General features: G+C 38.6%; 1 protein-coding gene across 4 annotated transcripts in view; it reads left to right on the plus strand.

Annotated features, from left to right (window-relative positions):
- ctnnd2a (catenin (cadherin-associated protein), delta 2a) overlaps positions 1 to 18,716 on the plus strand; it is a 253,658-nt gene that overhangs the window by 60,152 nt on the left and 174,790 nt on the right. Inside the window, exon 1 of one of the 4 annotated variants that reach the window (XM_087846078.1) lies at positions 17,616 to 17,762. The exons of the other annotated variants lie outside the window; for them this stretch is intronic. The gene's annotated coding sequence lies outside the window, so the exon portion shown is untranslated. Of the gene's footprint in view, positions 1 to 17,615; positions 17,763 to 18,716 lie in introns of those variants that run through there. 4 annotated transcript variants of the gene reach the window in all.

Genomic DNA, 18,716 nt, shown 5'->3' on the forward strand with positions numbered 1-18,716 from the left:
ATCCACACACACGCTTCCTCTTCACACAGTCACCGCCACAGCTCCTCCGCACACACGCACTCCTCTTCAGCCGCACTCGCTCCAAAACTCCACACACGCTGCCACACCCGGGCAGGTCCCGTGATTTGGTCCAGAAGAGGGATATCTACACACAGAATTTAACGTTAGTCCCACAGCAAAATACATACAGGGGATTCTTTTGATAATGCCAAGAGCACGACCTCAAGAGGTTCAACGTTCCAGCGGTGAGTTGATCTGTGCCACTGCCTTAAATAGCAGCTGGGGAAATCAGCCAGATCAACAGCAGGTGGACACAATCACACAGGTGCGTGGGCCAAGAGCGAGAGCCCGTAACGAGCTCCACCCAGGCAGAGAGGAGGAGGAGAGACAAAGAAAACAAACGAACAACAACAACAAAACCTGTAGCCAGCGTGAGCCAACCAGAGAGACACGGGGACCGTGACACTAAGTGTTTGGGTTTGGGTGTGAACTCATCATTTTTTTTAAATCTTGTATTTAATTCCATTGTTTTGGTACTAACTCTGTGTGGTTTTAGTTTCTTGTTCTTCAGATGACATCAGAATTGTCAGATTTTTCTTAAATCGGTGCAAACCTAAACTCACTCATTTTTATAAGTACAATTATACAGTATTGTTCTCTTTTCAAGTCATTTTGTCTGTGGGTTTATCTCTGCAAGAATATCCATACACAGTAATGGTTATTTCATATGCCTTTCCACTATAGTAATTATTGGGCGTGTGTATGTAATTGTAAGCGTGTTTTGTTTTTTTTCTGTGTCTAATTGTATGCACTGGAGCTTTCGCAGTGGGCTGTGCCTTAATTTTTAAATATTATTTATATTTCCCACAAACTACCCTTGTCCCTATTCACAGCAGGATTAACTTGCTTTTGTCAATACCCACTCCTTCATGTTTTAATTTAGAAAGGATTTATGAAATTATATTTCTTCTCCTCACAGGCTGAACTGTTTGAACAAATTAGATTGCAAAGAGACTGCTGAAGAACCAAAACGTATGTAGTGGTTTTGTGGCTTACCTTCCCACAAGAGGATGGCTATTGAAGATGTTTTGAATCTGTCATTTTCCTGTTGGCTTTTGACAGCAGAGGTCAATAATCTTATAAGCACTACCGCCCAGTCGCAAAACATATGCAGTTTGACACTGTAATACTCGTTCTCTGTGCTTTGAATCTCATTTTGAAAAGGGATGTAGAAGATTTATTTTATTTTAAAAGATATTTGTACACATTTAATTAGGCTTATTTGTAAGTGTAGACTTTTATGCCTTTGTTTATGAAATGTATTGTAAGAATAACACAATGCACCTCTGTCATCTCTCCAAGTTTTATTGATTTCTCTGAGAGAAATGGTTAACATTTAACTGAGGAGCAGAGAAATGGTTATGATTTGCATGATATTTTGTCTTGAACATGGAGAATCAGCTCTGGTGTAGTGATCGACCGTGTCTTTTTTTGGCCGGCTTGACTCATCTTCTGACCAAGAATAGCAAGTTTGTATGCTTTTTCATCTCTATATCCAAAAAAACATTCAGTCAACAGACCTAAACTGGTTCTTATTAGTGCTTTTCTGCTTTGACTGAGCACTCAAAGTGCTTTATACAACTCGCTTCATACACATATTCACACAAGCCCTTTTTTCTATGCAAGTCTTTCTATCTAACATTCACACTCCAATGGCTGCACCGGCAAGCAACTTGGGGTTAGTATCTTGCCCAAGGATATTTGGCATGCAGACTGGAGCATATGGGGATCGAACCACCAACCTTCCAATTAGTAGGTGACCCGCGCTACCACCTGACCTGACAGAATGTTTGGTTTTTTGGCTTCATTTCATTGTGTTTAATAAATAGGTTACTCCTTGAAAACTGTCAGGAGAGAAAAGTCTGGTTTCATAGGTCGACACGCAGGCAGCTCTCTGTCTTTTTTTTTAAACAGCTTACTGTAACGTGAAAAGTTTGTTCAGCACTGCGAAGATGCTACCTGTGCATTTGTAAATGTGTGTGTCTGTGTGGGTGGGTACGTATGTGTTCTCCCCACCTCTCTGGTTGAAGCACTCAGCAGTCCCTCTCCACTAAAAGTGCTGAGTAAGAGGGATGGTGTCAGATGACAAATCTAAGGGACAAACTGCATCTAAAGCAGCATTCTTTATAGTCCGCCGTACATCCCACTCCACCCCCCCGACTGTCTCCCACCAGCTTTCTCTCCATCTTCTTTCCTCTTTGTCACTCAAATCCCCTGATGTCACCGTAATTTGTTGTGCTCGGTGGAAAGCATTTTTGTAGCAGGCTACTCTTCTGCTCTGTTTGTCTTCTCTTCTGTCCTTGCTTATCTCTCCTTTTGCTTCTTCTGAGAGTAATAGAGACAGACAGAAGCATCAAAGAAATGGCAGTGAGTCATCAGCCCCGCATGATTACTGGGAGAGCATTGCATTCTTTTACAAAAACTCAAACTCTTATCAGTGGGTGACCACATTAAAATGGAAACTAAAAAAGTTAACACACGCATGTGCCCACGAGAACACTTGCATACTACACATAATCATACACATAATTTCCACTGCCTGCTCAGTTATTGACCTCGTCATTATCTCTATGCAGATTTTCCAGCTCAAGCCATTTCAGCTTAAATACTTATTTTATTGAATCATTTTCTGGTGCTGTGTGTTTGACACATGGAGTGTAATGCAGTAGAAGAAGTGAAGTGCTCAGACGTTGCCAAAGTAAAGGAGGCTGAAACCTTAGCTGCTGTGAACAAATCCAAGTGTCAGGATTGGGCCAAGAGCTGCCCCCGAAAACGTTTTTTTTTTCCATACTTTTTATGGATATATGAAAAGAGAGGGACTCTTTATGGTCTAGAAGGATGTGTTCATAGTCGACTTACTAATGGACACTGGGCAAAAGTTCAAGCCAGCAAGGTGAAGGAGGGGTACTGAGTGGTAACATTAAGGATGAGCAAGTCAAACCTATTCAGGTTAAAAATGTACTGAAAATCCGGATCCCAAATCTACTGCCGGTTTCTGAAAGGTGCCTCCTTCAAACATTAGTACAGGAAGTCGTGGTTGTAATTCCATACAAAACAACATTTGATGGTTGCTGCTTCAGCTGTACACTTTGTTATACTTGCTCTAAACATGAAGTATAAACAAGTAAGTCTGGGGAAATGCTCTTTTTAATTAATGTGCCAGTAATTCTGCACATGCTCCCATGAGAAAGACAAAACACACTTTTGCTTTGTAAAATATTCTGGTTAGAGGTTAATATTAGTTTTCTTGTCTCTGACTAAGACCATTAAGTTTCTTGATAAAAATTAATTTTAAGGAAGACAATTAACCTGATAATTGTGACTGTGTGTATATTGCATGCACACACGTGCGGAGATTTGGAGTTTGGTCTTGTGACTGATGTGACATCAAGAACAAAGCGTTGATGAAAAAATGTGGACAGATATTTTATAAAGAATAGATCATAGTCAGACGTAGATCAAGGCTTATTAGGGAGACACTGTGAGTTAGAATGTGCTGAGGCATAAACACACATAGAGTCGTCTTTTTTGTCTGTTTACTTTGTGCCGCAGTTTGGAAAACTGGTTTTGTTTTCATAAACCAGAACTTGGAAAACTGACAAGTTACATTATTAAACAATAGAGGTTTAAATCTAAAATGAATTACATTCCTTTGCCCTCTCGCTGTCTCATTACGGCTTTTAGTCTGTATCACTCTCCTTTGTGCTGCCATTTTTTTTTTCAGCTCATCTGTGTACACAACCCCCCCTGCAGTCATCCACTGCAGTTTTCTTTCCCTCTTTTATACTTTTTTGAGTCTTTCCCTCCCTGTTGTTTTCCTTTCCTCCTCCCATCAGTCCTTCCAAGGCTTCATTTTGCTCAGAGGGGGGCCGGGAGCCATGTTTCTACCTAATGATGCATTGCCATGAGGAGAAAAAATTTGACAGTTAACAACCTTTTCACTCTCTTATCCCCCCCCCCCCCCCCCCTCTCTCACACACACACACACACGCACACAAACATAATCTGTTAGATATAGGCACTGGATCTGGCACTGATCACTCAGATTTGTAATGCAAAGTTAATTAATATATGTCATTTCTTAAACCTGCCAACTTATGTTATCTCAACTGATCTCCTGAGACTAAAGTGCACATAAAAATATTTACAGATTTGTACATTAGTACACTTTCAAATTTGCATCCAAGAAAGAAACATGTTACATAAGGACTTAGTTAGAAGTTGGAAAGACCAGAGAAAGTTGGGAGAAAGGGTTAAGAATAAGTTTTGCGTGACCTATTTTGTGGCTTACAGGATTCTGTAGAATATGTATGCAGCCAGAATAAGCAACTATCATCAGCTTAAAGAAAAAAAAAAGATTAATTCAATTTTACCAACTGATGGAACTACAGATTGGCAGTCTGAAAATAAGAAATTAAACTTGTGCACCACTCTGACTCAGTACATGGCCCTGCAGTATGCCTAATGAGAAGGTTGTCTTCTTGACTTGCAGTCACCCAAAGTCACCCACCATGTATTTTTTCATTCTTTTAAACTTTGTTTGATCGGTTTGTCGCCTGTGTTGACCAATTTGGAAACATTGGGGCATTGATGCTTTCAATTCATCCCAAAGGAGTGATTTTTGATCTTGAAAGGGGGGGGGGATATTACTTAGAAGCTTAACTGCAGGTCTTACATTGTGCTATTAGGTTGCTTTCTTTTTTTCATCTTCATTATACTCTCTGTTTTCTCTTCCCCTCTGTCATGGCTGGCTCAACACCATGCATTTTTAAAGCGGCTAATTTCACCTTTCAAGTTTAAACAATGCATATATTCTGAACTAGTTAGTCTGAATCTTGTCTTTGGACTGTTGCTTCACTTCAGTGACCTTAGTAATACCTCTGCAATAAGATTGGTATTGTTAAGATGAACTTCACTGGGACAGTCGTTTATGTTATCCTTTTGGCATTTCGTGTGGCAGCATCTTTCACATTGATATAGTTTTACATTTTTAGCTTGCGGCGATTGTGATTTTCCTGTTTCAGGTACATTTGTGGGATTAGATTAAAACAAAATATCAACAGCAATCCTTCATTAAAATTTAGGTCCTAATCAGTCCCTTTTCCCAAGTTTAAATTTTTATATTCACTGCTTTGAAAAAAGCAGCAATCACATTTACGAGTGCTTTGTTTTAGTGTTTCTAAGTTTTTATGGTTGTTAGGTGGCAAGATTTGTATATCCAAGGCATCAAAAACAAAGTAGGGAAATATAAAATGTTAATATGTTGCTGAGCTGATTTGGAATAAAAGCAGAACAAATAACAAAAGCACATATTCGAGTACTGGTTTCCTATACTATACTATATTTATATACACTGTCTCAATGCCCATGGGTGAATGCATTTTGCCACTGGTTATTGTTTGTGTGTCTTTAATTTGCATGCAGCTTTTCCAAGCTATCATTTAGCTGAAGTCAACCTTCCACCCCACCCTTTCCCCCCACATTCACTGGCTATCTTGTTGTTTTACTCTCTCTTCCATTTTTCTCTCCCCATCTCTCTTTCTAATGAGACAACATGGCTGCAGTGTTCGTCTTCCACTCAGTGACAGCCTCTCTGTTGCCAATTAGTGGTAGAGTCGCCAGCTCACTGTTTGTCTTTAGAGATTACATCTCTGTTTGTGTGCACAACCCACAAATGAGACAGTTCGCTTAAAGGCCAAAGATCTAGTCAACAAATGTAATATACAGGGAAGTGTGATTTGTGTGTGTACATATTTATACATATACACTAGCCATCTAATCTATTTGATACGTTCACTTTTACAAAGCTAAAGCTGATTTATGGTTGTGGAGTGCATTACATTTAAAGGTGTCCACATTTTCTTTTATGACAGAGCTGTGTTGCGTAATGAAGTGGTTGATTCTGAAAGGGTCATGGTGAAGACGCTGTTCGAATGACCCATACTTAGTTTGTCTTCGTGTAAACGTCTGCGTATAGAAAACATTTCTTTACAGGTCTTCTCCAGTTCATGTTAATTAAATCTTATTCCAGTGTAAATCTCAGATGTCATTTTTGTGTGAAGTATCTCCACTTGGATCAAAGTGTTTGCGTTAACAGATGAGAAGATGGGGGAAAAGTTTTACATAAATAGTCCAAAGAAAATAGCTCGGGGAAAATGATACAGCATTCAGAGTAAAGAGCAGTGTACAGTCACACAGGTTAATTTGGTTTAGCTCACCTCTGCCTCTGAAAAGGGCCCTATCCACGTCACTGTGTAAAGATGAGAGAACATTTATTTTCTGACCCAGAAGACATGTTTAAACATTAACTTGTATCCCTGCTTATAGCCACATTTAAAGAGAAATCCTCTGATCTCTCACTGTTATTATCGTGATCAACGTTTGGGTGTTCTGTAAGTACTTTAACCCCTGCAGGGCCTTTCAGCCTGCCAATATGAAATTATGGAAAAAAGAACAGGACTTCAGATCGTATTTGAATAAATAATACATGCACGAAAAATACTTAGCTCCCTAATAATGTTTCTCACGTCCCTCTTTTTTAATTACCTGGGGTTTATTTTTTCTCTTCATTACACAGAATGTGTGCATATGCTTTTAAGTCTAATTGACCAGTTAGGTGGTAAATCCATTTCAGCAGAAGTTATGTGAGCAGGCTGAGAGGACTGCAGAACTGTGGCAATATTGAGATTATGATCATATACAATTATTCATTGATTTCAGTGACAAAAATGTTTTATAGCACTTCCATGTAAACATAACACTGCTTTCACATTCATTATGTGCTGCATTCCTCCTAATGTACAAATCTTTGTAGCAAAATAAAAGCTGCATTTAAAAAACAACAACTCACAATTCAGTGAATTGTTTAAAAGATAAATCCAAAAATCAAATTAAAAGAATTCCCTAAATTCAGCAAAAAATAAATCAACAAAGTACTGTTTTAGATAGAATAGAATAGAATAGAATAGAATGCCTTTATTGTCACTATACAGTTGTACAATGAGATACAGAGCATCTCCAACTCAGTGCAAACATGTGGGGGGGGGGGGGGGGGGGGTGCACAGCTCTGCAGCACTATATACATATGAACAGTATAAACAGAAAAAATATATAAATAAAGAAATAAATAAAATGTTATTTATATACCACCTTTCTAGACAGAATCACAAAGTGATTAAGATATATATAAAATGTACAAGGTGCTACATTAAAATTAATTAAAACATCTACACAAACAAATAAGGTGTTTATTAACTTGGCCTAGGTAAATCTCCTAGAAGCAAAAGTCTCTCACCTTCTCACATTGGCTGTATCTGCAGGATGGCTGTGAATAAAACTCAGAGCAAAGTACTCGGCGGCTCTGAGATCTCGCTCTATTTCCCCTCTGATGTTTTGCATACAGCAGACGTTTTGCTGCTTTGGAAAAATAATTGCGCGAGATGATAACATACCTTTTGTCCACCGTGCTGACCATTTTTCTGAAGCCTTCATTACTCACTGTGTTTATTGGACACTTATCTTTGACTCAGACTGAATGCAATTTTATTGGTGATTTCAGTGCATCGTTGTGAGCCTGTACAGGATGTGCTGTACAGGCTCACCTGTGTGAAGGTCTGAGTTGACGTTGGATGATACACTTCAGCAACAATTGTTTTTATGGCCTTTATGCATTCATTATACTGTATTTTGTCGTTTGTTTCCAGGCAGTTAAATAAGTTAGACGTGTCGCTTTGCAGCACAGACAGAACAAAAGTTTGCAACAATATATTTAGTGAAGTCTACTTAAATATCTTCTGAGAGTATCTCCTCACTTCAAATAACAACTGTCACTTCCTGCTGTTGAGCTTGTCTGATTTTATTTCAAAACCAGAATAAATATCGTGATATTTAATTTGTTCGATTTAGAAATGTGCGAGGGCTACGGCAGTCAACTACAGATTTTTTGAGAGCCTCCTCACGTGGTAGCAAATGGCAATCTGTTCCAGTGTTGTGTCCCCGCAGAAAAATAACGCCTCTCATAGCAGTGAATCATCGCAGCTTTTGATTCACTGAAAACAAGCAGTTAATCTGATTCCCCCATTCAGTTTTTATAAAAGCCCCAAATTTCATGGAATTACTGATATTGATGCTGAGCCAGGGAAACACTGTGAGGTTGAAAAAAAAGGTATTTTTCTGGCTAATTAATATAGTGTATTAAATTCAGAGACATATTCACTATTAGAACAGAAATGACAATAGATGGAGACATGGGGGCTAATAGTGTACACAGTGGTCTAATTCATATTGAAAATGTTCTAATAAATTATAATCTTTCATCACCTTTAGCATTTATTTGTCACAGTTTGCCGAGGCAAACTGCGTGGAGTGTGAAGAGTGGACCCAGGTGCAGACATTCTAAAACCCAAACTTAACTGATGAGCTGTTTATTAAGGCGGACAGAACAGTACAAAATAAAAGGGCAAAAACAATGCAAACTAAGCAATAACCTAAACTGGGTAAACTAGAAAGGAAGCACAAACTATGAAAAACCCTGGCAGAAAAACAAACAAAACTCTAAACATGGCAATGAAGATGAGCACATATCTATATATATATATGAAAACCTGAACGCAGGACTTGACATGGGAACAACACAGACGATCTGACGAAGACTGAATGAGAACGCACAGACTAAATACACACAGGAGGCTAATGAAAGAAGTGGGAACACATGGGGGACAGCTGACACACATGAACATAACGATGTCACAGTGGAAGAGTAAAACTAAACACGATGAACACAGGAACACAAGATCTCTTCAAAATAAAACAGGAAACATGATAGGCAGACATGACAACATAAGACACACAGACATGAAACACATGAAGGGCAAGGGAGATGTCACAGGGGTTGAAAACACAAGAGGGAGCTAATAAGCAAATGAACATAAGAAACCTAATAAGCTTAAACAAACACTATAAACATCAAAAGAACTAAAACTCAAAACACTGGGTCATAAGACCCAGGATCGTGACATTATTTTAGAGCAGTGTTGCAAATCAACAAACTAAACCACGATCTTATGAGATTTCCTCTTCACTTCATCATGGTAGAGGCAACGAGGGTCAAAGCCAACCTCAGGATGAATAAAGTCTCTTGATTCAGGACAATGAAATGACCATATTTTACATCGTTTCTACCATCAAAAAACTGAACATTGATGTAAATTATGGAGTCAACGCTGACTGTAGTCAGCACTACAGCCGACCTAATTCAGACATTGCTCAGTTTTACGTGCCTGTATCTGTTTCCACAACTGCATGCATCCAGACTTGTATCATATTGATAATGCTTTTTAAATGTTACAAGACCCAATATACAGTAATAACATTGCTGTCTGGACTTTTATGGAAAAGTAAGCAGCTCCATAAATGAACAAGCACTATCAGACGCTGTCAGATTAATCGAAATGGTGTATGTCCGAAGAGATATATAGACAAGGTGGGCAAGAGAAACAGTAAATATGAAGTTGTGTACCCATTTTCCATCATCAAGTTGAATTTCTCTTTACATGTTACATTATGTGATTCACTGTCAGTGAAGTAACTGGCAGAGAAGCTTTTTTAGCCCATTTATCCATTATAGAAAGGAGTGCCAAAGAGCCTGTCAAGCTTGTCTCACCAGTTTAGGCTTCACAACTTTCATATCTGTCATGCACGTACAGTGTAACAAACACTCACATATACCTGCTCATACATTTACTGATCAAATGCTTGTGTCGTTTTTGATAAATGAATACTGTCTTTAGCAGACTGCCAGAGTGGGGAACACCTAGTACATAAATATACACATAGTATTGAAGTCCCCTGTCCGCTATTCAGTATCAAGTGACATGTTTTCCTTTGAGAGGCCCTCCTTCAGAAAATGAGTGTGGTTAAATAGTTACGACCACAGACCAAAGTCCAAGAAGAAGAATAAAATAAATTGTTTCACTAACCAAATCTGGACCACAGATTTCTTGGATGGGCTTTTAGTACAGGTAACCACACAGTAAGCCACACTCTTTGTCATATTAATACATGAGAAATGCTCCAAAAGGAACCAGAGGGTTCTACTGCCGTCACTTTGAACTAGCTGAAGTGAAGCGTTGTAGACACACCTACCACTAAAAGAGACCCTGGCCCTATTAATACAATCTTCAAACCATAATAAAATGTAATAATAAACACGTACTATAGGAACTGCACTTTTGTTATTTTCATGCTGGCTTCTAGGCTGAAAAGTTTGCTTGCTGCTTGCTCCTTGCACAAACCAATTTAATAGTTCTGTGTAAAAATAATGTATATGCAGTGTTATCTTTTTATGCTAATAGGTTTGTCATTGGCTAAAGTTCACCTTTCTCTTTTTCATCTCTCTATATCCATTACTTGTCAGCTGCCTTTAGTTTATAGGCTGCAGATGCACTTTTGTCTGCAACATTGCCTGTCAGCAAACATTTCTATAATTCTTGCTTACTTGGACCTGGAATGTGTGTTTTTTTTTTTATCATTTTAGCTGAATTTTGACTCCTTTAGACCTCGTTTTAAAAAGCTTCCCCGAGTGAATGCATGTATTGTTGGTTCAACAGCTCTGTGTGTATGTGGGTATTTGTCTACCAAGGTCTGAGTGAGCATGCAAAGGTTTGCACTAGCTAATCTATCAAAACAAGTGTTTGTGATTGCCAGTGGATGAATGACCTTTGGGGCCTTCCTCGAGTCCCCTGTCACATCATGCGGTGGAGATAGAGGACACAAGGGGAAAGAGCTGACAGAGAAGGCAGGGAAGACTTGTGCTGGGTGAATAACTGTGTTTTTTTAATCCATTGTTCATGGACGACTTTTGCTGAGCACGCTTGCTCTTTTTCAGAATCACCCTGCTTCATATTCATGCATCTGCACAGTCTCACCTGGCAGCTTCTCAGTACGGCCATAGTCTACTGTTATACTTTATTTCAATGAGCTGCTCCATTGGAGCCAAAAGAGGGAGAGCGCACTGCTCAAGGGCACAATGCCAGTAAGTGTTGAGAGATGGAGAGTGTTTACACATTTATTTTACATGCCCAGAATTCCCCAGCTGGTCTGAAAAATTCAGATTTGCTGCCTTCTGGTCAAAAGCCATTTTTCTAATCTTTAGGCTGCCACTAACCATAGATGAGTGAATACATTTTGTCTTTGGAATATAATAGTATACAACTATTTTACATATTTGTCCACATTAAGCTTGCACATTAACTCAAAGTCCCAAAGAACATATGCTATCATTTATATCAGTAATCATATATCAAAATGGTGAGGGACAACAAAGCATTGCTGTGCTTTTATTTAGCTTTTATGTGAAAGTCTGCAGTATATGAGCATAAGAATATGATGAATCCAGATTTTGTTTTATGTTTTTTTCTGACAATGTGCTAGCGCTGAATCATCAGTGCATTTAGGAAACAATATTATGCTCCCAAATGAGGAACCCCTGGGTTTGTAGACACCTGTTTACCGGGTGTGCCGTAAGTATGTGTGAGTTTGCACCCACCCACACACCCTCTCTCTCTCACGCTCTTTATGAACACATGCACTCACTCACACACACTCCAATGGCATTTAGGCAGTGACATTTTCCAAGTGACATTTTGTCTGTGGCCAAACCCATACTCACCGAGCATGAATCCACTCGTGCTGTCTTCTAACTTTGAGCCAGCAGACCAAAACTTACACATACGCAGTGTTGGGAAGGTTACTTTTAAAATGTATTCCATTACAGAATACAGAATACATGCCCCAAAATGTATTCTGTAACGTATTCCGTTACGTTACTCAATGAGAGTAACGTATTCTGAATACGTTGGATTACTTAATATATTATCATGCTGTTTACAACTACATGAATGTACTATTGCTGTGATTTATTACTGTTACTGAAGGTCCGCGGCTCTGAACCGTAGTAAAGGGACCTCTGGCTAATACCTCGGGTTCGTGTTGGTCTTGTAGCCGAAAAATAGCTTTACTTTGTTGTCTGGGTCAACTTTGCTAGCGACAGACAGAGAGAGGAGTTGAAAGGCTGCTCCAACGGAACTTATTGTTTCGGAGGAAAACACGAACACGGTGTACAGTCGAGTTTTAATAGCGTGCTTACAACTGGGCTCGTCAGGCACTCTTCTTGGCTGCAGTGGTTATTATTATATTTACATGCTTCCAGCTCCCGTTTTTGCTCGATGACTGCTGCACTTTTCCTTTTTCTCCCTCCCTCGCTCACAGGCACATAACGGGCATGGCAGTCCATTCTCCCTGCAGCACGGACTACACTGCCTATGATGCTACATTCTTTAGAGCTATACCTGTAGCATTCTGCCTATTAGCTTAGCACAACAACAACAAAAAGGCCTCTCTCACCCAGGAAACACACAGTCGCAGAGAGAGATAGCGTTGCCCTGTAACCATGGCAACCGCAACGCTTCCGCCTGGAACTACAGAACGTAGCTGTCAAACAAAACCCAAACAGTCCTGACCCGCCACAATATGAAACAGGGAAGTACCGCCGTGTAATCCATTTATTTCAACAAAGTAACTGTATTCTAAATACCACCTTTTTAAACGGTAACTGTAACGGAATACAGTTACTCATATTTTGTATTTTAAATACGTAACGGCGGTACATGTATTCCGTTACTCCCCAACACTGCACATACGTGACGTTACCATCCCCACATGCGTACGCACAGCTAACTGAGTTGGGTTTTAAGAACTGGCAATGAAAACTGATATTAAAGAAAAGCACAATAAAAAGTACAATAAAATTAAAATACAAGTTAAACCTCAGTTTGAACTTTTTTGTTAAAGTAAGAAAATGGAGATGAACAGGGCTTTGTTGAATTTTTGTGTGCGTCTGTCTGCACAGGATGTGCTATCCAAGTTCTTTAGGGTTGATGCACACATATCACAACCCTATGCACTTGTTTGCATATACAATGAAAAGAGACAGACGTACTGGAACAGATAAGAGAGAGTGCAACAGAGTAGCAGTAAGCAAGAGAGCAAAACTGGAGACTTAGAGAGAGATGATTTCATTTTACCCACTGAGCCCTTAAATAATTTAACGAGAGAGAGATCTGTCAGGGTATTGGTGTGTGTGTGTGCTGAATATTTATAATCCATATAAAACTGTTATGGGCCAGCTGTTGGCAGTCATACGTCTCAGGTGTGTGCAGTTTTTTTAACATTTGAATTCTAAATCCAAACACCTATAGATCTCTCCTCTGGTCATCACCATATGTATGTTTACTATATCAGTACTCTGAGGAAGATTTGCATTATATTTTCACTGTTTTTCACCAGGTACTCGCCTCATGGATGGTATATTTTCCGTTCCCTAGTAATGCAGCTTTTTTTGTTTGAGTGTCTTTCAAGTAGTTTTCCTGATTTTCTCTCTGCCTAGGCTGGAGATATTTCATTATTGTGCTCATTTTTACCACACAACTGAGATTTGCAGGGCTCGCAATGAAAGTTTGAGAACTAAAAATATCAGAAAGTAAGAACGTGCTGTGAGGTGGTAATGAAGTTTTCTGTGACACTTTGCAAAGGTCACGTTGTTCTTTGTGAGTGAATACCACACTGATAACTCAAACTATAATTAATCCACATATTGATGTCATGTTGCGTCAGCTAACACATTTAAGTAAACAGATGTAGAAAAACAGACAAAATAGAGAAAGCATTTGGCAGTGTGATAAGCTACTTATAGATAGTTAGAGGCTGAAAGGATTTTTTGCCAAACGTTGCTGTCTGCTGCCTCCTTAGGAAAACACTGCTATGATAATGAGTCATAAAATTCAGATGGTAATAATTGGCTCCAAATCTGTCCACACCAGGGACAGTTCAGTATTTCCAGACATTGCTGACTGTAAACCCAAACTAGAAAACAGGAAATTCAAAGAATATCAGCAGACAAACCCCAAACTCACTGCACTAACAACAGAAGTACTTGTACTGTGTTTGTGAAGTGTAAAGAATTTGAAAATGTTTTAAAAACAATACTGCACTTCATGTCTTTAAATCACTCATTACTGTTGTTATATTAGATACTGGTGTTACTCATTTGTACTTGCTTACATGGGTAATCTTGCTTTAGCCAAAAAGTAAGATCTGCCCTGTTTCCAGTGAAGCAATTTCGGTACTTACTGTCATTGAGGCTTTCGTCAGCCTGTCCTTTTGGGACATTATGCCTCTTTTCGAGTGAGCTCAACTATGAACATTGGAGAAACAAGATGGCAATTTAGTCTTGGAGACTAACGCTTGTATTTGCACAAGTTGTGATGTCCTGTTGGAATAGGGTGTGACTTGAAATCAAATGCACAGGACAAAACTAGAAAGATTATTCAGATGCAAAGATTACCTCACACTAATTACCTTATCAGTGTGGGTAATATTTGTTACATATTTATTCGTGGCATGCATTTTGTTGATTCTAAAAATTATATGTTTGCAGGATTTGCATGTATTTATCAGCTAACACCTTTATTTTATAATCTGTAGTTTTGTAATTTCAGTACGAAGACATTTCGTGTCTTTCGTTCATGCTGTTTTCAGATTATTGGATCTTAACTTGATAATCAGATCTTTGGAAATGTCAAAAAAGTAGTAGTAATAGTATTCAGCTATTTGATTTGTTACTACTACTACTACTACTATTATTATTATTTTTATCATCATTATCATTATTGTTGTTGTTGCTGCTGCTGCAGTAGGAATACCTCCTTTAATTGTGCCTATTTGTCTTTTAGGGAACTGCTTAGTGTTATCAGTACTTGTGTGCTGTCTAGTGCATTACTGTTATACCCATAATCACATAATCACAGAGCACCCCTGAGGTATTGATGCTAATGTGAATTAAATTTAGTTTGAAGCAGGCTGATACCGAAAAGGCCAGTCATCAATGTGTTAGGAAGAATGTAGCGTCCCCAGTGTACAACAAAGATGAATCATGTGTTACGGAAAAAGAATAGGTGTTAATGAGTAAAGTCGATGGAGAATGAAGCCAGGCTGAGCTGTGTGATTTGTTTGGTTTTTTTTGCCTAGTTTTCACCTGTGTTTACCCCTAGGGCTATGTGCTCACCAACGCTGAGATACGCACACACCAACACAGACCCCACGATGTCTGTGTTTTTCCATATATTCCTAACACTGCTGTTATCTTTATATAATAAATATTCTCTATTATATACATTCCATTGAAAAATAAGATAATAAAAGTAGTGAAATTATTGTTTATGGATAATTTTACATTTCACAGCTATTATTATCATTGCCCATTATAAGTATTTATTTACATAGTTATTTATGTGGTTTTGTACTTACACCAATTTTCTGTTCCTAAAAGGAACTTTTTACAAAAATATAACCACTAAGATTTTGTTATTTAGTATAACTGTAGTAATGTTAGCTGGTTACTTACTTAGAAAGGCATAAACACAATGTACCGATATTGGAAATTGAGGTTTTTGGCTTTTTTTTTCTTTCTTTTTTTTTTTACACAGACAGTAGTTCTCACTCAAACACAGACAGACACACACACACTCAGACACACACACAGTACGCCCCCATGCCAGGTAAGAATAAATACTTTTGTAAAGACAAAACCCAATAAGCAAATTTTTGAGAAAGGGTCATTAACATGAGCAGGCCCTTTCCAGTAATCTGTTTTCCTGTCTTCACTTTTCTTCTCCTTGCGGACACATGTACATTAGCAGGAGTGGATCAGGTATCTCTCCCGTGGCTCTCATCCCGTAGAGCTGATCAGCAAAGATCTGTCTTTATTCCTTACTCTCTCCTTTCTCTCTCTTCCCTCTCCTCCAGTCCTTGCTTCCTCTTTGCGTCCCTTCTCCTGACTTGCACACGCGCACTCATTAAAGTGATAGACAAGACAAGGAGAGGAAGGAGTGACGCAGAAATGAATCTCAGCTAAAACTGAACCAAATGTAGGCTGCGTGAGCCTCAAGTTTATGTAGCCTAGGTTTGGTTTAGAGAGGAGCAACAAGCATGATTTTGACTGTGTGGAGAATTTTAATGTGTATGGGAGTGACAGAAAAGAGGAGAGTGACCTTTTACAAACTCCTCTTCACTCCTTCTCTTTCCTTCATTCCACTCAGCTCATCTGAGATTTTCCACACCTCTTTGCTGATTGAGGAAGAGGAGTAAAAGAACAAGAGAGAGATGGAAAGTTACTGCTCAAGTAGAAGGTCATAGTTCTATTTAATTGCCTTTTGTCTCCTATCCAAAAACAGCGCAGTTAATATCTGGCCACAGGCCACTTATAATGATTGGGTCTCATCTCTAGGCAAATTGTTCTGTCCTTGTCACTTATGCAGACGATCTTCTGTTAAGCTGTTAAGTGCTAAAAAAAAAGTGTTTTTAAAAGATTTGAAGTTGGGTCTTCTTATTAGCTGTTTTTCTTCTCCTCTCTGTAGTTTTTTTTTAGTATTTTTAGTTTTTGAAAAAGCTTGCACGTAGAGCTGCTATTTGATAATGTGACAGTGTCTACACCCCTGTGGGGGATGTTCTTTTCTCTCACCCTTCCCCGCAGAGAGGTCAGGGACACATCTGCACATTGTCTCTCGATGTATAAGAGTTTCATGTCTTGGATTTTATATGAACATATGCATACATGTACACACAGCGCATATCTGTGTGTACATGAATTTGTATGTCCAGTAAGTCCACGAAAACAACAACAAATTGAGAAATTAATCCTGGATTAGTGAGACTGGATGCTAATGTGTTTATACTGGCCTGTTTTTATCTCTCCATTGGTGTGTTAGCATGCAGGAATCAATTTGAAGTAATTATGTTGTAAATAAATACAAATTAAATGAAGTAAGAAGTAAAGCCAAGTAAATGTTGCTCAAAAAGAAACTTGAAAACTGGGTGTTTACCTCCAGGTGGTGCTAAATTGTTTCCTCTATCTGATCTTGACTTTGGCACCCAGGGGGCACTGCAAAACACTGTCAGACCTGTCCACTGGGGAAAAAAAACCCCTCAAAAACAGTTCCAGAAAAGATATTTTTCTGTGACCCTGCTGTTCCTTGAGAGGAACTTATTTGCCGCACACAGTTTGTGTAGTTGCTGAAACTCTTCATCCAGTTAAGTTTGATAAAACACTTGGAAACAAAGTATATTCAGGTCATACACAGTATTATTATAAAAAAGGAAGCTTCTGCTGTTTACTGGATGTTGGTGATGAACATCTGCATCTGCACTAAAAACTATATTTATACACGGTATATATTCTTTAGTCTTCTGTAAATACACTTGTGACTATTGCCCACGCCTTCCACCGTCTGCTTTCTGTGGGCGACTAAATGAAGGTGCAGACATTTCTCTGAGAGTAGTTCAGGTATGCGAAAGGGCAGGAGCTGCATGTAGGAGGAGCCAGGGCCTAATTTATAATGTCGAAGGTGTGGAGGGGTCTGTACTGTTACCATAGAGACCTTTGTGGCTGACTGCAGCTGCTGATTTGTGTCGCCTCTTTGTTCTTGAGGGGGATGCGATGGCTCACATGCACAAAGCTTACACAGTATAGTGTCATTTTACATCTTTTGCATTTTGACAGGCCTATTCAGACAAAGCATAAGGAGAACCAAAACATACCATCTGATCATTTTTGGATCTGGTGAGCTGGGATCCAGGAGTATATCAAGGTAATGTCCATCATACAAAATAAAATGTTTAGTATGTTTCTTTGGACTTAAGCAAGAGAAATCAGATGATGAAGTTTGAATGTTCATCATATAAATTAAGCTTCTGAAATTTTGTTATTCAGTGATTCCCAACTAGCTTTATTTCGAGAAACATTTTAAAGCTTGTTAAAGAGGATACATTTTTTCCAGCAGACACAAAACTTAAGGAAAGTTGTAATAATGTATAGAAAAACAACCAATCTTTGTCTTCAAATTTATTCAGATCACTTTAAAGAGAATGACCATGTACAAAATCTTTTAAAACCCTTTTAGTTTTTGTGTTTTAGAACACAACTTACTGTAATTCATTCTACTTTTAGACTCTACATTCTACTTTTAGAAGACTTAGCCTTCTTCTATTTTTCTTTCTACTTTTCTTTTTCTTTCTAGTTACATTTACACGTTGTGAGCAGAGCAGGGTTCCTTTTGTTGCAGAAAAACGCCCAGTTTACTCAGCTGTTATATTATGGATTTGGATCATTAAATGTTTTTTTTTTTGGGAGGAGGAGTGAGTATATACAACATGTATTCTTAGAAAACATTACAGGGACCATCTCGTTTTAAGTTGCTAAACAGTTTTAAGACTTAAGCCTTGTTATAACAGTGGTAACATCGCCAACCTGTATGATGATCTTCTCATGCCACAATCTCAGCTTGTTGTCTTATGTAATTTTTTCTGCAATACTAAAGTTAGGGAGACTGTGAGGGCCATGGCTGGATTCAAGCATTATCCTACTGTAGAAAACACCTTCTGCCTACACACAGTAATTCTGGTTCCAATCCAGCTAGCACTCAAGCAGCGGTATGAATGGTGATGAGGCTACAATTAGGCCTGTGACACAACACAATGTGGTGATCAAGAATCAGGCTTCAGAGTTAAGTTTTGTTGCAATTGCTACAAATAACTATAAATAC

Source organism: Neolamprologus brichardi, chromosome 9, assembly GCF_056152115.1.
Source record: "Neolamprologus brichardi isolate AB-2024 chromosome 9, ASM5615211v1, whole genome shotgun sequence".
Classification (NCBI taxonomy): domain Eukaryota; kingdom Metazoa; phylum Chordata; class Actinopteri; order Cichliformes; family Cichlidae; genus Neolamprologus; species Neolamprologus brichardi.